This window comes from Vulpes lagopus, chromosome 1 (genome assembly GCF_018345385.1).
Source record: "Vulpes lagopus strain Blue_001 chromosome 1, ASM1834538v1, whole genome shotgun sequence".
NCBI classification, from domain to species: Eukaryota; Metazoa; Chordata; class Mammalia; order Carnivora; family Canidae; genus Vulpes; species Vulpes lagopus.
Genome location: NC_054824.1, coordinates 112935589 through 112956024, shown reverse-complemented (window position 1 = coordinate 112956024; position 20436 = coordinate 112935589). Strand labels below are relative to the sequence as shown.

Genomic DNA, 20436 nt, shown 5'->3' with positions numbered 1-20436 from the left:
TCACCGGAAAAGTGAGTGAGAGCTGTCAGATGGATTTTAGGGCGCCACAACATAGGCAGGAACACCAAGGGAGTTCTCCCACACTTTCTGTCATTGTATACTATTAAAGTCCTACTTACCTTTCAGATCTAATTCCAGAGCCATTTCCTCTACAAAGACTTTCCCAGTCTTCTGGTTAGAAGCAATTGCTTTCCCTTTGGTGCTCATAGCAGAAAAAGGCAAGCATTATTTCCCTAGTTCATCCTTTCCCTCTATAAGTCATTCCTCAAATGAAGCTAGATTATCTCATGTAAGAATCACCCCTGTATTCTGCTTGATTTTTCACCCCTGTCACCATTCAACTCCAAGGGTTTTGAGAGCAAGGGATGCATGTCATTCATTTGGGGTGTGTCAGCCCCATCCCCTCTCAGCTAGTGTAAAGTTCAGTGCTTACATGGAACATACCATGGATGCTCAGTAAATATTTCAGGAATTGAACTAATTTTCTCTTCCTGTTTCTTCTTCTTCACTGCACTGTGAGAAAACCTTTTAGAGAGGGAGGAAGTAAAGTTAGCTGGGTAGGTAAGTACCTAAAATATCCTTTTTTGTTGTTGAGGCTTAGGGAAAGGGAACTTGTGGCCAAAAAAGCAGCTGGGGTTGGGTGGTTGATATTAGGAAGTTTAGGGCACAGAGCCAAGAAAATTAAGTTTTCTCACTTGAGGGGGAGAGGATAGGATTGGATTGATAGCCTGGAGAGCAGTTCAGGGCTGAAAGTCTGAGGCTGTTCAGGTTGGGAATCCTGGCTGTCACTCTGAGAAGGAAGGTACAGTTACAGTGCCAAAACACATCAGGACTGGGGTTGTTTGGGTATGGGGAGGATAAGAGGGAAATGTTAGGGGAACCAAAAGGTCACTTCTGTCCATCTCCTAGTCAGGAAGGAGAACCTGGGACCACACAAAAATCACAACATGTGATAAATACGGATGAATGTATCTGAACTATAATACAGAATATTCAAACAGAAGTAATTCAGAAAAATGTGTCATGCATGGTTGCTGTTGTTACAGAAATGGTAATGGATGTAGGCCTGATGTGAATGGTCTTTCCTTCTAGTTTCTTTTGTTTATTCCCCCGGCCTATCTTGAGTATCAAACTGACAGATATTTTCATTGTGTTTTTGTCTTAAGAGTACATGAATTGATTAAATTACTGGTTCTCTATAGTCCTCACTGGATTTTTTTCCCCACTATTTTAAATTTACCCCCTTTGCTCTAGGATCTCCTAAGACCATTTAAATTCTTTTTTTGTTATTTCCCAAGATCAAGAGAATTTCTACTTTGCTTGGGGATATCCTGTGTCTGTCTTAGTGGCTTAAGGAATTTTACCTCCTTCTTCCATTGTTCCATAATGTATAAATGAATAGGACTTACAAAGACATTTTTTCATTGGATACTGCCTTCTAGCATAATACCTATATCACTAATCCCTTGAGTTTAAGGGAATTTCAGTATATTTTTATTTGTAGGCAGTGCTAGTTTTCAAAGGTAGAGAATTCAATTGATAGGAGTGTGGTCAGCCACAAAGAAGTGTAAGGTACTGTTTTTGTAATTGGGCCATTTTTTTTCAAAGTTAACTGTAAAATAGACTACAATAAACATGAATTATGTATGTATATACTAGTATAACTTTGTCTCTAACATAATCTGTTTTCAATGTATAGATTATAGTCATGTTACATTTTTCAGAATTTCATATTCTCTGCTTGTCACATTATTCTCTACGGTCATATCCTGAGAATGGGCTTATGTTTTCACCAAGCACTTCCAAAATTCTGTCTTTGAACAGCTCTCTTAATCTCCCAGGAGTGAGTTTATATGCTGTATTGAGGAGAGGTGAGCTTTGGGCAAATAAAATGATACATGCTCATCATGGTGAAAGAAATAAGCCAATAAACTTGTGACTTTTTTTTAAGCTAATGAGTTTTTACCATTATAATTTGTAGCAGATCCAGAAAATTTTTCCACCATGTTTTTTTTTTTTAAGTAAATGAACAGTTAGGGAGCCATGTATGAAGGATTGGAAAGAATTGTATATTTAACTCCATGTACTTATTATTCTTAACTTCCCTTTGACCCTTGCTCTGAAGACTGTCTTCTATGTGGATTTGAAGAACATGTTCAAAGATATTTTAAAAACTGCCATATACTTAAGTTGATGTATATCCTTAAAACATGGCATTTGGTTACAGAAAACAAGGGAGCCTGTACTGTGAACTGTAGCGTAACTGAAGTGCTAGAGGAGTTGAACAGAGGTGGTGGAGTATGGTTATTAAATAGCCAAGCCTGAGTTCAAATCCCAGCTCTGCTACTTAGTAGCTGTGTGACTTTGGACAGATTATTTAATTCCTCTGTGCTACAGTTCCTTTTTTAATGAAACTGTGGGAATGCCTTATAGTTTTTTATAAAGTTAAATTAGTTAATATTTATGAAGTAATGAAAATAGTGCCTAGCTCATAGTAGGTATAAAGTAAGTGTTACATAAAATTCTTCCCATAATTAGCAATAAACATATTTTGATGGAATTTCAGCTATACATTCCTTTGGGTAAGTATTAAATAACTACATTATCATATGGGGTTTTATTTTGAAAAACTTGACCTTATTTTTGGGCCTGGTCAATTGGAAATTATGAAAATAACTAAACACATTTTGTCTGAAAAGCTCTTCACATTCCCCAAATCAGGTCAGGCAAGGGCGGAGTGCTGCAGACCCTTGTTGCCTAAGAAGTTTCTGAGTGTTACTAGGGAAACTGAATAGGCAGCAATAGGAGAACATTTCACTTTGGCTTTTGTGACTCAAAGTGAATTGAGTTATCAAGCAGTACTTTTCCTGAAGTTACGTGCAATTTTGTATGTGTTTACAGGTGGAAGGGAGGTGGATTAAGGAAAACAATTGTTTCTGAAAAATAGCAGACGCATACTATATGCACTTTGCTGTTTCCAATAATGATATATGGTGGGGATCTCTTCTTAGTAGTAATATAGAGGTATTCTTGCTTCCTTTTTTGTAGCTTCATAGTTTTCTGTGGTCTCATCCAGCCTGCTATCTATGAACACTTGGGTTACTCCCATCTTATGCTATTACAAATGGTGTCAAGAATAACCTTCTGCATATATCTTTTTATACTTCTGCTGGTATATCTTTGGTTAGATTGTTAGATGTCAGATTGCTGAGCTAGAAGATAAAAGCATGTGGTTTTGCTAGAAGTTGCCAAAGTCTCTGTTAGTATACCGTTTTGAATTCCCATCAGCAGTATATGAATTCCTGTTTCCCCAAGGTGTCATCAACAGATTTCAGATGTTTTTATTTTTGAAAAAAATCGGCATGTAAGTGGGCCCATGAGTTCAAATGCATGTTTTTCGAGTTCAAATGCATGTTGTTTAATGGTCAACTGTACTTGTGTGGTTTAATATTCTACATTTAATCTCTGATCCTTTTGAAGTTTGTCTTACACTATGAACTGGGCACTGTGCTTTTGGGCTACCTGGGGAGTGACAGTGGTGGATTGGATGGGGATTTGGGGAAAATGAAATACAAAGTTGTATATGATACTATCTCTGCTTCACAGTGCTATTATTATAAGAAGAATAGCTCAAAACAGCTCTTTAGAAGAATTGAATAAATGGATACCATGAGGCTGTATGGTAAGATAATATAGTAAGGAAATCCGTTCTTTCTAAATGAACTTAATTATATACTTGAGGACACAAAAGATATGCTTAAAAGAGAATGAGATAAATTCTAACAAATTTGTTTATAAAATAAAATGATACAAAAGAGTATTATTTCATGGGATAGACAAGAAAAGAACCGCAAGTGAAATGACAGGAGAGGGGATCCCTGGGTGGCTCGGTGGTTCAGCGCCTGCCTTTGGCCCGGAGCGTGATCCTGGAGTCCCGAGATCAAGTCCCATGTCGGACTCCCTGCATGGAGCCTAATTCTCCCTCTGCCTGTGTCTCTGCCTCTCTCTCTCTCTCTCTTTCTCTTTCTGTCTCTATCATGAATAAATAAATTAAAAAATTTTTAAAAATGACAGGAGAGGTGAATTTTAAAGGATGATTCGGAACTCCACAAAGTGAAGGTTAAAGGAGGGTATTATTAGCAGAGAGAGCGTTTTGTGGTTTGGAAGTATTTGCTGTGTTCTTGAAAAAGTGGAAGAGTTCCCTTGACTTGGTCATCTACCACATAGGAGGAAGAGATGAAAGTGGGTACTCAGTGATCAAAGGTGAGGAAATATTGTTCTAAAGGGCCAGTTTGTAATTAGTTTAGGCTTGCAGACCATATGATCTCTGTCACAATTATTCAGTTTTCTTGTTGTAGCATGAAAGCTGCCATAGACAGTATATAAACAAATGAGTGTGGGTGTATTCTAATAGAATTTTATTTACCAAAAGCAGGTGGCAGTCCAGATTTGGCCCATGTGGCGTGGTTTGCTTTCCCTGGATTGAAAGATTGGAATTGGAGAGCAAATGAGGATGGGGAGTGTTGGAAGCACAGAAAAGTCTAGGGAAAAAGTCACAGCAACATCATTGTGTTTTTGTTTTAGCATCCTCAGAGAGCTAAAATTTCTAGTGTGGCTGCTACTGCAATGTAATTTTGCAGAAATATAATGTAAATTTTAGATGGAAATCCTCTTAACTTTCTTAACAGATTTTTTTTTATTTATTTATGATAGTCACACACACACACAGAGAGAGAGAGAGAGAGAGAGAGAGAGAGGCAGAGGGAGAAGCAGGCTCCATGCACCAGGAGCCCGACATGGGATTTGATCCCGGGTCTCCAGGATCATGCCCTGGGCCAAAGGCAGGCACTAAACTGCTGCACCACCCAGGGATCCCCTCTTAACCTTCTATATTGAAAAAACATGAGTTGTAGAAACCGGAAAAGAATGACGATCTCATTTTGCCTTGCCCAATGGGGGCTGTGAAAGCTAAATCTTCTCAAAATTTGGGTAATCTTAATCCAGCTATAAGCAAGTACCACCCTGTGCCAGAACTCCCTCAAAATGGGGAATTTTGACATAGGAAATCAACCTCTAAGTGTGGTAATTAGCCAGGGGTGTCATTTTGATATTTAAACTTTCAGAAAGCTTAAAAACTATTCAAGCATTATATAGAAGTCTGATGAATTAAATCCGAGAGCAAAAAAAGAAAAAAAACCTCTTGATGAATTGAATGGGATGCCTAAATTGGATCTGAACGTGGATTAGGTAGATTCTAAATATTTCTCAGACTTGCAGATTCTACAAATACAGGCAGCTTAATAACAAAGCTTATGAGAATGTTTATTTTTGACCAGCTGTCATACGTTGGAGAAGTTCAGATGTGTCATTGCATCTTCATTTTGGTAACGGTGCAAATGGTTATTAATTATGTGTTCCAAATAATCTATAAGTCTGAGTACAAATCTTAGTCACAAGGGTGATAACTATTAAAAAAATTCTTATAATCTTAAAAATAAAAAAATGGACTCTACATCTTTGAAGGAAAAAAATCTAAGCATTATCTAAGTGAGAATGGCAACATCAATGATATTCGCATAATTATTGATTTATATAAGTGTGTAAGTCAGTTATTATAGAATTACTTTTTAATTTTTATAATTTACTAGGGAGAGTAAGGATAGTTACTGAGCAGGATAGTTACTGAGAATGTTAGCTAGAAGCAAATTGTCTTTCATCAGAATGAAAGTTTCATGTTAATACTAAATGAAATTCTCCAATGTATCTCCATATATTATGACAAATACTTTTTGAAATAGAGATAACCTGGCCATTCACATGACTCCTTTCTTGTTTGTTTAAGTTGTCAGGAAAGAAGCAGGCATGAAATGTGTTTTCCCTGTTTCTCCAATTATTACACTGCTTTCTGTGCTTTTCTTTTTCTCTTCACTATTTTCAACAAATAAAGCTCTTCCATGTAATAACATATATTTAAGCTCCTTAACCTCCTTAATCAGTGGTCTCTGACATGGCCTTGAAAGTGAGTGAGTGCTTAAACCATCCATTATATTTGAAAGTTGGGATTTCATTTCCCAGGCTCCCACCTAGAGACTTGTGATGATGGGGGTAGGGGTTGGTGGAGGTGAGTAAAGGGTTAAAAAGTAATTGTGAATTAAATATACACTATGTCCCAGGCACCGAACTCTTTTCATAATTGATTTCAGGAGATCACAGTTTTGAGGAAATCTGAGGAATCATATTAACATGTGTCTGATAAAACCATACAGACTGTTTTTTCCTTCCTGTTTTCAACACATTGGCTAGGACATCATGTAAGATGTTGATCCTGAGTTTTTTATTTAATTCAGAAAAATTTACTAATGAGTTTATAAATATTATAAATGATCGTTTCATACCATTACCCAGGTCTTCTCCATTCTTTTCTACTCTGTACACCTCCACGACAACCCAATATTTAACAAAATGAGCATATTTAAGATTTTATTCATATCACTTCAAAAGTAGCATGTGTAATGAGTTGAGATGAGATTGGACAGGTAAGCAGTGTCAAAACCATAGGGATAGGATAGGTGGATGTGTCATGCCAGTGAACTTGGTAATAGGAACCGAGGGAAGGGCCTTTCTCAGTAAAGTACAATGATCTGACTTGTGTTTTAGATACATATTATTCTGGCAGCAATGTTGGAGATGGATTTTGGGATCCAAGACTGGTGGCCAGGTAGAGGGGGTATGAAGACTCTTGTAATGTCCACATAAGGATGGTGAGGACTGCAATGGTAGGAGGGATGGAGATGGAGAGATAGAATGAGAATGATTCAACCGTTATTGTGTGTGGGATCGAGGAAGAGCGAAGAGTCACCAATACCTCTTAGATTTCTACCTTGGATGACTACAGGATGATAGTTCCTTTGAGGCCATAAATACTTCTTAAATTTATTAAACAGAACAATATTTCCAGCTTTCAAAGTTGGACATAGAGATTACTCTTATATAGAGCAGGACTGTCCAATATAAATATAATGCAAGCCACAAATTTGGGCCACATATGTAATTTTAAGTTTTTGAGATGTAACATTAAGTAAAAAGAAACAGGTAAAATTAATTTTAATAATACATTCTATTTAGCCCAATACATTCAAAAAGTATAATTTAAAATTTTAACCATCATAAACATTATTAATGGATATTTTACATTTTAATTTTATGGGAAGTTTTTAAAATCTCATGAGTATTTTACACTTACAATATATCGCGGTTCCCCCTAGTCACACATCAAATGCTCAGTAGCCACATGTAGCTAGTGGCTACCATATTGGACAATATACCTCTAGAGCATTCTAGTATACTTAGATAAAAGAATTCATTTTCATAAAAGAATCATATAGCTCATAGAAATTGACTGACTAAGATAAATAAAAAGGTCAGAAAGAAGCCAATAGCTGAACGAGATAATCTTAGATTATCAGAAGACATTACATCTGTTTTTGGTTCTAATATGACAAATTGTGTGATCTTTGGTAAGTCATTTTTTCTGCACCAGCATGAATCTAAGATTAGGACCCTTAACAGTTTACTTCTAGTATCTGTAAGTCAGTGAATTGACTCCTTTGTGTGGCAGCGGCAATTGCAGTAGTAAAAGTGGGGATAATGATAATGGCAAGACTTCTGTTCTATGCCAGCCACTCTTTCAAATACTTTACACACATTGACTAATCTAATTATCACAACAGCCCTATGCAGTAGATTCCATTATCATGTTCATTTCACAGATGGGGAAACTGAAGTACAGGAAGTTATCTAAGCAGATAACAGAGTTGGTGGATTGCAGATCTGGGTTTAAGATGTAGTTCTCAGAATACATACTGATTTCTTAAAAAGTAAAAAAAAAAATAATCATTTTCTTTGAAACATCACAAACATAAATCTATTTCAAACTCATAAGAATAATTTCAAAGGCACAACTAACATGTTTTGGGTCAGCTTGATTATTAGCACAGATAATGCAGTGTGTACATACAGTTGACCCTTGAAAAATGCATGGGTTAGGAGGTACCAACCCCCCACCACCCACAGATAGTCGAAAATCTGGGTAAAACTTAACTACTAGTAGCTTTCTATTGACTGGAAACCTTACCAATAACCTAAACAGTCGATATCTCAGATTTTTGTATGTTATTTGTGTTACACACTGTATTCTTACAATAAAGTAAGCTAGAGAACGTTATTAGGAAAAACAAATATAAGGAAGAGAAAATATATTTATAGAACCGTGCTGTAAAAAATCTGCGTATAAGTGGAACACACAGTTCAAACCTGTGTTGTTCAAGGGTCAACTATATTCATCCTCTTAAGAGCCACTTTTAATTGTAAAGAAAATAGGTAATTACTGCCTTTTTTTTCCTTGTAGTAGCCCTTAGCCAAGCTACTTTGATGCTGTAGAAACAACCAAGGGCCAATATACAGAGATCTGAAATTGGATATTTCACAATAAAAGAGATAACTGTTCTAATAGTAAAAACAAAATTAACAAAAATGGACCAATATCCCTTTCCCTATATGAGAGTGAGGCACAAGCAGTGTTTTGCAGATAAATGTTTAACAGCTGTCTGGAAAAAAATGTATGTGTGTTATTTATATAAGGTTATTATAAAACATATTTAGGATGTGTACTACACCATTTACAAGCAATAATAAATACACTAAACCCTTCCTGTAAACTCCATAGACCCAATTGATTCTCATAAAATACTTCTGATTTTTTGTTGTTGTTGTTGAACCCTTGTATCTGTTGATGAATAATATATCACTTGATGAATGAGTGTAGTTCTGACATAAATGTTGGTTGGTGTCTGCATTTATGTTAACCAGGAAGACAGCAGTGAAACAATCAAGACATATGTCAGGACATCACTCTTTCATAGGTGACATGAGTCACTTCTTTGCTGAATCAGAAAATAGTTTTTGAGTAATGGAAGAATATGCCCTTGTTTATTTGTGTTATTTACAGCGTAATGGCTACAGGTACAATATACTTGTAGGTTTAATCTGTATTTTAAACACTTTCTCCTTTACTTTTATTCGTGAGAGACACACAGAGAGAGGCAGAGACATAGGCAGAGGGAGAAGCAGACTCCCTGTGGGGGAGCCCAATGTGGGACTTCATCCCAGAACTCTAGGACCACACCCTGAGTCAAAGGCAGATACTCAACCACTGAGCTACCCAGGCATCCCTCTACCTTCACTTTTTAAATTCTGAACAATCAACAAATAATCAAGCCCTTATTTGTAGTAAATTGCTGATTTTCTTGATGTATATACCCCACCATGGCCAATTTCAGACTACTGCATGAGTGTAGAGTACAGAGTTGGGAAGAGACTTACAGTAGCACACCATTAGGTGGTATTTCTACTATACATAGGAACAACAGATGTAAATAGCCTCAAAGGCATAAAAAAATAGTAAAATGTAATTAAATAGTATTTCTTAATTTTGTTTTAAATATAAATTATTTTTTAAAGATTTATTTATATATTCATGAGTGACACACTCACACACAGAGGCAGAGACACAGGCAGAGGAGCCTGATGCAGGATGCAGGGAGCCTGATGCAGGACTTGATCTTGGATCCCAGGATCACACCCTTAGCTGGAGGCAGAGGAGTCTGATGCAGGAGCCTTAGCTGGAGGCAGAAGAGCCTGATGCAGGACACAGGGAGCCTGATGCACGACTCGATCTTGGATCGCAGGATCATGCCCTTAGCTGGAGGCAGAGGCTCAACCGCTGAGCCACCCAGGCGTCCCAAATATAAATTATTTAATTGTAAGGTTATATAATTCATTTTTAATTACAGCTGAGGCTAACAACTGGCTCAAAAAATTCCTAAAATTTAATAACCAGCTTTTACGAGCCAGCGCAAATCAGCTCCAGCACACAAGAGGCACAAGTATGGCCATTTTAGATGCTGACTAGAAAGGAGCGTGTTGGAAGAAGTCACATCCTAGGTACACAAGAGATTCAAAAGTTGTGAGATTGTACAGCTTGGAAAGATAACAGGGGACAGGAGCTGTAGAATCATAAATAAGTACAGCCCATTTAGCATACTCACCAAAAAAAAAGTCCTTGCCATTATTTACCAGAATCTTGATTTTAATAACCAGTCAGGATCCATGCAGAGGGGGATATTTAACTTAGATTTTTATAGAGACATCAAAAGCATTTGTTGAGAATGACTAAACCCATACTCTGTAATAAGATCTCTGTACAATTTCAAACATGTAAAAGTAACTATAAAGGAAGCAGAATGTGTTTTTATACAGGTTTATATTTCTTCCTTGCTATTGAATTGATGATAGTGCTTTATCTATCATGTTTGAATGGCCTTGCTGGCCCAGCCACCTCATCTGCTACATAGCCCAAATTACTGCCATAACTCAAAATTTTCTCTGTGTTGAGATGTCTGCTTCTGGCTTCAAAGTCCTGGATACAAAGTTAAGCCATTTCTTATGTGTTTTCCCAAAGTCTACTCTGAGTTGTGAGATTTGTCTTGTCTGCTTTAGAAGTTACTGTGTAAGTCTGCAGTTCTGTGAACCTCTCCTGAATGTGCTCCATGTGGACAGTGTCACTGTGGCTGGGTTTCATTGGGTAATAAGAATTCTTCTACGTTGCATCTGGGTTTTCTCAGTGTCTGGCTTTAAAATGTTTCAGGGAAAGTCCCTTCTTGACTGGAGTCTTCTGAAAACAGATCCTCCATTGTTGGCACCTTTTCTGGGCAAGGGAATAAACATACCACATGAACTTTGCCTGCCTCCATAGCATATAAAATACAAATACCTAAAATCATGTTACTTCTGATATCATGTGGGTTTAGGTCAAAAGAAAGTAGTCAGAGTGCATTAGACCCCAGAGCTAGCCACCCCATTTTTAATTCTTTTGGATTGGAATCCAGTAATGGCTTATCATGATTGCACTATTTTAGGAAAAAACAGAGATATCAATCTGTTCCCTCTCAGCATTTTCATTTTTTGAGTGGTTTATCATCATAATATGTCTTTTCATCAAGCATCCTTCTCAACGTGGTGATTAGTTAGATTGTCCTTTACTGGGCTTTCATCCAGCTCTAGTATGTTTTTCTCAGTTGGCATCATATTCCTGCAGTAGAACATTAACTCTTCTGGCCCTCAACTTTATTCTCACTTAGCCCTCATAGGCCCTAGTTTATAAGCATGAAATGTATTTATTCATAAAATGTCAAGACCAATCACATGCAAAATTATAAGGCAGAAAACTCCTAGCTTCAATGCTTCACCTTATAATATACACCACTATATCATAAGCTTCTTAAGGCAGGAATTTTATCTCATTTATCTTCATGGAGTGGGTTTTGAATACAGTCACAAGCCAGGTTTACAGAAAGTGTACCTTAATTCATCCATCTTTGCACTCAGCTCTATTTTACTGCTTCAAAAGCACTCAGTGTCTTGATTTAAAACTTTTTTAAGGAAATCATTAAGTTCATGACTTAAGCTCAATCAAAATTCCAACTTCCCATTCTGATTCTTCTTTTCTGTGGTGGGTTTTTGTCTTCTGCTTTGTATCTTGAAATTGTGTCTGGGCACAGGAGATGTTTGTAGCATTGTGGGCCTAGTGTTGTCCTTCAGACTTTTCTTTCCTGCCTTACTCTTTGGTAATAGGAGGTGGGGAGGGTGGCTATTCACATTGCCCCCACTACTGGTGGAGTTCTTGTTTACTCTGTAGGCATAGGCAGTGCTCCTTGAGAGATCAGTTCTTGCTGGCCCTTGGTCTTCTATGGCCTGGCTAGACCTACTGTTTGACCCTCTGACTTGGGTTCTCAACCCTGAGGCCCTAGGCCACAAAGTTGTTTGATCTTAGCTATCGTGATTCCCCTGAGAGCTTGCCAGTCAGTTCTCACTGGGGGAGATGGGAAATGACTGGCTCTCTCTAGGTCTTCCATGACAATTTCTGGGAGGTCATTTTAGGTTCTTTGCAGGATGCCTCATCCCAGAGTTTTAGGTGGGGATGGCACATAAGCTTCTCCATCCTTGAATACTTAAACCTACTGTTTGTATTACCCTACATTCCAGAGATTTAAGCCAGGAAGGGTCAGATTGAATAGCCTTTTCTGAATATAATTCTCTTTTCTCCTTGCCATGCCTCCCAAGCCCTGAGAGCTTCCAATCCAACTCTCCTCTGTGTGGGAGCAATGCTGCCCTTCTCTTTACATCATTGTCTACAGCCTTACTTGTCATGGTTTAAAAATCTCCACATTCAGTCTTTCACACTTTGGTTTTGATATTAATGGGAAGTTTTAACAGCTTAGGAAACTCAAGTGCTGAGCTCTAGTCATGAAAAACCTAATTTTCTTGATGGGTATATCTGGAATGTCCTTCAAGGGCCCATCTTGAAAGTGAAAATCTTGAACTTAGAGCTTTAGCTGTTTTTTTTTTTTTTTTTTTTTTTTTTTAAATTCCAGCTATGACAACTTCATCAGTTTCTACATCTGCAAATGTAAAAATGTAAGTACAGGACTGTTATTTTACTGCAACTTCCTCTAAAAAGTAGGAGGACTCAAAATTCACAGGAGAGCAGTGCTAGTGATCCTCAGAAGCAGAGATAGGATGCTCTGTAACTTGTGCCCTGGAGTTATGCAATGCAGCCCTTTTAGAATGGCTTTGAAGGCAGTGTAAGGCTAAATGAAACACTAGTTATAGTAATAAAATTTGTGTTGGAGAGGCCAATTCTGATTTCTGCTTTGTCACCTGCTATCCATGAGACTCTGTTGCACTTCTTTTTAAAGATTTTTATTTGAGAGAGAGAGAGAGAGCATGCATGCGTATGTGAGAGTGCATGAGTGTGCTGGGTAGGAACAGAGGGACAGGAAGAGGGAAAGGGAAAGAATCCCAAGCAGACTCTGTGCTGAGTGCAGAGCCTGATGCAGGGTTTGATCTCATGACTCTGAGATCACAACCTGAGCCAAAACAAAGAGTTGGACACTTAACCAACTGATTCACCTAGGCACCCCTGTTGCACTTCTTTTGTCTGTTAATGATTCTCCTTTGGAATTCACACTAAAGCAATTGTACTCTGGCTGAACAGGAAGAATGTTATATTAGGAAATATAAAATGAAACCAGTATGATAGTTTTATAGTTAGGGAGATAAATGGGGTTGTTTTTCCCTTTGATAGCTACAGCAAATGACTCCACCCAGGAATGCCTCAGCACTGATCACATTGCTCTTCACCAGAGGGACCTGGAAAAGCAAACCAGCCAAGAAGAGGAAAGTGGCTAGTTTGGTCTGTTTCTGCAGGGGAGAACAGTTCCAAATAAGAAGGGAAAAGCTGTGGAATCAGAAAAGAAGCAGACTCTAAATGATTGCAGTTATCTCAAGGTAAATTTCTACCATTGAGATTACCTTTAGAATTATATTTCATTGGATCAGATTTGTAATCTGTAGAGAATAGGGATTCATCTAATTCAGGAAATAGACCCTTTTCCACCATTGGCAGTTGAAATGAATTCAGAACAAAGGGATTCTGAATTCTTTGAAGCACTGTTAAGGGTATACTAATTCTTTCTCAAGTATCTCATCATCTTCAGCCTCTTTTCAGTCACTTTGAGAGGATTTTTTAAAAACAGCCAAGCCTCAAGTGATGGTGACTAGGACAGGCACAATCAGGTTATGAGGTCCAAACTGTGGTTCATTCTTTCTCTGTGGAAAGGAACAGAGCTTTTACTTGTTTTTAGGGAACAGACTATTTTGATTCTTAGAACCCAGCATTCATTGCAAATCCTCAGAGCTGTTTGTAAATATCAGGTCATTTATTCCCATCCACCAAGCACCACTCAGAATGAAGAAAATGGAATGAAGTAGGGAAATAATTACAAATACTACAATCACTGCTATTTACTAAGAGCCTGTTCTGATAAAATGTGTATTTGCTCCTCACATTGAATCCTCAGACATGTTGAATTGCTTGCCCCTCAGGTTCACAGTGCTGTAGTTGCTAAGTCCCTGGACCCTGGTGCCAGATTACCTGGTTGATTTCCACCAGGTAGTCTCTGTTTCTGGATGTGTGACCTGAGTGAATTCACCTCTCTGTGCCCTCATTTTCCATCTGCAGAGTAAAGAGAATTATTTTGACAATAGTTCCTCATGCAGCTGTTGTGGGGATTAAGGGAGTCAGATGCATGAAACAACACAAATCAGATCCCAGAGAGATTAAGTAAAGGCTCATAGTCCTATGGCACTAAAAGGAAGAAGCAGACTATAGCCATGTGAGTGCTGGATATTATTATTCTGCAGTTGTGAGATACAAGAACCCAACTCATACTAGTTTAAGCAGCAAAATAAGTGGTAGTATGTACTTCAGACATGCCTCAGAATAGAGTCGAATGATGCTGTCTGGAAGTCTCCAACATCTTTGCTTCTCCTTGGCTTCAAGATAGATCACACAAATTTTGAGGTAGTAAGATTGCTGTTTGCAGCTGCAGGGGGCGCACTATCCTTTCAAGGAAAGAAACAATTCTTGTTATGAAGATCTGGCAGGGGTCCCATGGAAGTGGCCCAGCTTTGGTCAGATACCCACTCCTGCACCCAGACCTGAGGTACGCGGCAAGCACTGAGGCAGGGGGTGCTGAGTGTGGTCAATCCAATGCGTGTGGCCAAAGGACAGCATCCGTGTTAGACACTCAGGGTGCTCCTCCAAAGAAAGGGATAAGGGATATAGATCAATATAATACATAGGCTCATGGCTGTCAGGTGACAGCAGAGATCAGAAATGCCCTCTCCCTCAACACAAGTCTTATTACTACAACCGTTGGTTTCTTTTAGCCTTACACTCTTGTTTTTTAAGCCATCCTGACGTGGCTGCATCGCACAACTCCATGGGCACAAGTTACACAGCATCCTCTTCTCTAGTTTTGAGGCCCATTGACACTGCTCTCTGACAACTTTCTAGTCCTCCCACTTTTTTTTGAGGAAGGCACAGCCAGGTAGCAGATGGATAGTTTCATTTTACATCTGCAGGTATAAAAACTGAGGATTAAGTAGAAAGAGGCTCCTTGTTCAGTAAGTAGTTGTTTGAGCCTACCTTGTCCCAGGATCTGTACTAAGTGTGCTAGCTGCCTTCTGATAAACCAACCAGAAGTGACTGACCTGGAGTGCCAGTGCTATGAGTCAAGGCTTCCTCTTCAGGGCCATGCCAGTATTCCGGCCTGTGATGCCAAGGCATTTGGGCTTTCTGTGACTTTTTTGAGCTGGGTAATAATGAGTAATAAGTAGGTACACCACTAATGTTTCAACTGACAGACATCAGTTTCCTTCAGTCTATCTGCTCAGTGTCAGTGCATGGCCCTGTTCACCGTCATGACCTTTCTGTAGAAATATTTAGTCTTTGGAGTGTATTGAATTATCTTCTTTGGTTGACTAATAGTGGTGGCTAAAATTTATTGAATTTTCCTGAAACCTCAAATTGGCATTTATTGCTAATAAAGTAGAAGGTAGAATAACAGTTTCTTGAAAGCATCACATAATAAAAGGAATATATGTGCATTGAGTGTTACGTACACAGTGATTTTATAAGTTTTCCTTTCTAAATCTGGGCTACCAACTGTGTATGGTAGGTACTACCATCTCATTTTACAGAGGAGAAAAATCAGATCTCAGATTAAGTAAAGGCTCATAGTCCTATAGCACTAAATGTAAGAAACAGTTTATTCATGTCTGCTTCAAACTCTGCCTTCCTTCTACCAGTCCCATTTTAACCACCATTTCACAAACTTACTTTAAAATTATACTTTCAGGGGCACCTGGGTGGCTCAGTGGTTGAGCGTCTGCCTTCGGCCCAGGGCGTAGTCCCAGGGTCCTGGGATCTAGTGCCACATTGGGCTCCCCGCAGGGAGCATGCTTCTCCCTCTCCCTGTGTCTCTGCCTCTCTCTGTGTATCTCATGAATGAATGAATGAATGAATGAATAAAATCTTTAAAAAATAAAATAAAATTATGCTTTCAGTTATACTTCTAGACCCAGGCGACTCAGGTTAGGTCATGTAAGTCTTATTGAATGTAATCTGAGCTATGTTTGAGAACTGATGAAGCAATATGGATTTGAAGCCTCCTGTTATCATCACAAAATCACAGGCCCATTTGATTTGTGAACCTCAGGAAATAATTTAGGGTCACACCTAGGCAAAACTGCAGGGTGGGCAAGTGTGTTCCTTCTCATGGTGTCACTTCTTCACTTCACTCTGTGTAATACCCCTTCCCTTCCTGGCTCTTGGTATCTTACCTCCATGATTTGACTGTGCCTCTTGGCTGGTCCTTTCAGGCCAGATGTTCCTCCCTGAGGCTTCACCAAACCTTGCTGTAGTAAACACTGATTATTTGTTGGTGTCTCAGAATCTACTCCTGCTGCCTAAATGCACTCAAATGTCAATTGAGGAACTGTCCTCTAACATGGTTTATGATCTTGGGGCCTGGCTTACCATTATAGAAGTCTTACCATTACAGAAGGCAAGGGAGTTGCTAAAGGCCACGTCATCCACTGTTTCTTTTACCACCCAGTGACCATCTAATGGAAGATAAGCATGCAACCTAAGCACAGCCAATTTGATGCAATGTTATGGTATTCTATGTCCTAAGAAGAATGAAGCAAGGATGGGAAATAAGTTGAAATTGGTTAATTTTATAAGAAACACCCTGGCAAGACTGTATTCTGGCAAGATTGTGTTCTCATTTCTGTCTCAAACCTTGTTCTCCAGCTTTGACCTTCCATCATGTGATAGTCTCACGATCTTTCTAAAAACATTGTTCCTTGTTTCAGAGTCAGAAATGTTTTTGTGGTTTGCAGCCATAATAAACCTTCCTCCTTGATAGCTCTGCATGCCATATTGCTTCCCAGACATCTCACTGTCCTGTTCCCCTCCCTCTACTCAGTGGAAACCTGATGTGCTTATTTCAACACTTTCCAAGTCAGATGGTCTGTACAGCCTGGAGTGACTGTAAATAAACCAGGTAACTGATCTGTAATACTGACCTAGTGACAGAGGAGATTGATGGGGTCCTTTCCTCAGCTTCCTCACTGAGGCATTAAGCTAAACTTCTTAACAGCTATTTAAAATCCATCTTGGGCTTTTTCTTAGCATTCTCTTTGGGGCATAGCATCTGGCCATTTACAACGGGCTTTCTTCTTCCCCAGGCTCCCATGTACATTCTTTTCCAAAGGAGGTTGGGAAACGCAGGAGATGTAGGTCAGAAGAGCTGAATGAGACCTGGTTGTGCAGAGCCCAGAGGGACCATCTAAAAGCACAAAAGGATCCCAGTACTACCTTATTTGAAACCTATAGTGGATTTCCCATCTGAACTCCAGGATAAAGTTTAAACTCTTCGCATGGCATTCAGATCCAACTCCCCGCCCCCCCCCCCCCCCCATCCTCCTGTGCCTGGCCTCTGTCTCTGGCTTCATCTCTAGCATTCTCTCCTTTATGCCTTTTTGTCCAGCAGAGCTAAACTAAAGGTGCTTCCCTGTATGTGCCACATTGTTTATTTCCTTTGTGCCTTTTTTTTCAACCTCTTGTCTTTGGAATACCCTTCTCATCACCCCCAACTGCCCACACCTACTCCTGAACTCCTGAACTGGCCAATTGTTACTCATCTTTTAAGACTCATCTCTAGCAATACCTCCTCTGGGAAGTTCTTTGATGACCCCCTACTTCAACACTTACTCCTCCCTCTTGCAGAGACCTTGCTTTCAAATTCGTATTTCTTTTAATGTTCCTGGTGCTTAGCAATGTAGGTTCAAATGATGGGCATACCTCTCAGGGTGGATGGAGGGATGGATGAATAAACAAAACCCTTGTATAACTGCAAAGTAGAGCACTGAAGAAAGTATTCCATAATATAAGTCTTTTTATACCAGAGCTTCATGTCTGTGGCTTCTCTGTTTTCTTCCTCTCCACTCTGCCTGGGTGTGTTGGTAGTGATTTATTTCCAATCAATAATGATTCAGTTTCTTTGTACAAGTCAGTTAAGTCACTTGACTGACTCAGTTATGTCCATCACATAAATAACACGAGTCTCGACCTGGCTGAGAGACTCTTGTGGTGACCAAGTCTGCTTAACCCAATTACCAATTGATCATAGAGCATGGAATAAATACTAAAGAAAAATAGGACCTGACACGTCTTTAAAAATAGATACTAAGAAAATAATAGGAAAATCAGAGTAGTCTAAAAATTCTGTCATAATAGCACTCAGAAAATAAATTTATATAATTTAGCTAGTTCTAATAAGTTTTGAGAAATATTTCAGAATAGCAATTTAAGATTTATCAGCTGACCCAATGATAGAGGGTTTACACATTACCTTTCTAAATACTCTTAAAATACCTGTTTCATTAAAGTATTTCTTTTTTATATAAATGAAATTTTGCATTTATTCGCCCTAATTTGACCCAATCTTTTTAGAGAATGTTGGGGAAGTGGGAATGCATATAAAGTGGAATTTTGACAGAATTAACATGTTCTCCTAGGTAGGAGAGAACTGTGCCTTCATTTCCTGCAAGATAGGACCAGTGACTATGTAACTTTGAACTTTTTTTGCTAAGGGAATGGCAGTCAGCAGCTACAGAGACTTGTGCAGCTGTAGCTGTTTTCCTGTTCTGGTCTTAAGTGATTATTCTAGTAGCAGTTTTGCCAGATAAGCAGCCAAGGCCACAAGAGGCACTTTTCTTTTGTCCATGTTGAGGTTTTGCATAAATGTTCTGTTTTCTTGTCTCTCTTGGTAGGATTGAAGATGTTGGACTATCACCATATTTCGTATTACGTACTATAGTGTCACTGACACTCAAGGGACAGAGTTTGTGAGGCTTTTCCAGGTGAGTCATTATGTGAGTTGAGTCTGACTCTTCTAGTAAAGGTTATGAAATGCCTTTGGAATTCGTAAGATCAAGTTGTTTACTCTTGAGTATTGAACTCAACGATGCTTCTAGAAGGGCTGAGGTAGAGGACAGGTGACCAGGATAGTAAAAAAGAGAAGGGAACTAACATTTCTTGAGCATTTAAGATTGCTTAGCACTATGTTTGATGTTTTAAAGATGCTTCCTCATTTTATCTTCCCATCAACTGTCAGAGAAGATTCTCCAATCAATTTCAATTAGGAAATAGAAATATAGGGAAATTAAGGTAATACAAGCAGTAAGTAGCAAATTCATGATTTAATTTTAACTCTGTCCCTCTTTGGTCTACCACTCTGCCTCCTTGGTTTCATTGGAAAGTGAAGAGTCTTTGTGCACCTGGAATTCACATATGATAGTATTCTCAAATTTCTTATATATGTGTATTAACTGACAAATTTATAAGGCAGTTCAAAATACTGAATTAACCTTCAGCACATTCTGAGGGCAGTTAATGAACTGTTCTTATGCATAGAGAAATTATGAACTACCTTACTATTGTACATGGAAAATACATGTAATTCTCTCTTCATTTATTACTGTTTTCATTGTTATTATTATATGCTAGTGATAGCTATCCTCCAAAATCCTAAATAGGTTTGTGGAAAGCTGCCACATAAAAAAATAAATCTGATGACCCATTTTATTCCCATATAAAGGATGTATTTTGAATCTAAGCAAATCTTTTATGAAAGAGAAATATAGGGGCACCTGGGTGGCTCAGTTGGTTAAGGGTCCAATTCTTGATTTCATCTCAGGTCTGGATCTCAGGGTCATGAGATCAGAGCCCCGTGTTGGGCTCTGCACTCAGCAGAGAGTCTGCTTGAAATCATCTCTCCCTCTACCCCTCGCCCTGCTTGCATTCACACACATTCTTTCATGGCATCTTTCTCTCAAATAAGTCTTGAGAGAGATTGAGAGAGAAGTATGATACCTGAGAGCTTGGATGCAGGGAGCCAGACTTCTGGGTTTGAATGCCAGCTTTGCCATTTCTTAGCTAGGGTGACCTTGGACAAGTTAATGCAGTCCGTTTCTTCAACTGTAAAATGGAGATGCTAACAGTAATACTTCAAAAAGCTACTGTGAGCATTTCATGAATTGAGGTTCTGATACCTAGAATAGAACCAGGCCCATGTTAAGTACTCAATAAATACAGGCTATTTTGCTTCATCTATGTGTGAAGAAACAGGTCAGCAATTCAGTGATTTGCTTGGGTCCTGTGTTCTGTTGGCAGGGTTGGTGCTGACACCCAGGTGTCCTGTTCTTGGCCCAGTGCTGGGTGCTGCAGTGGCATACATAGCAGTATGCAAGGAAAGTAGAATTTTCTCTTAGCCATTATTCCAAATGCCAGTGCTATTTCTGTGCTCCAAATGTCCGTTGTCCACTCTAGGAGCAGTTTATCAACCCAATTCCCAGATGGAGAATCTTTTCCCAGCATCCCTAGTTACCCTGCTGCTGAGCCAGCCG

The 20436-nt window shown here is 38.8% G+C and overlaps 1 protein-coding gene across 4 annotated transcripts in view; it reads left to right on the top strand.

Moving 5' to 3' along the window:
* Positions 1 to 445: 445 nt before the first annotated feature.
* Positions 446 to 20436, top strand: part of ARHGAP28 (Rho GTPase activating protein 28) — a 242221-nt gene continuing 222230 nt past the window's right edge. For 2 of the 4 annotated variants that reach the window (XM_041768074.1, XM_041768055.1), the window contains exons 1-3: positions 2567 to 2582; positions 3607 to 3682; positions 18802 to 18891. The gene's annotated coding sequence lies outside the window, so the exon portion shown is untranslated. Of the gene's footprint in view, positions 562 to 2566; positions 2583 to 3606; positions 3683 to 18801; positions 18892 to 20436 lie in introns of those variants that run through there. The other 2 variants (XM_041768083.1, XM_041768063.1) reach the window with 1 other exon arrangement.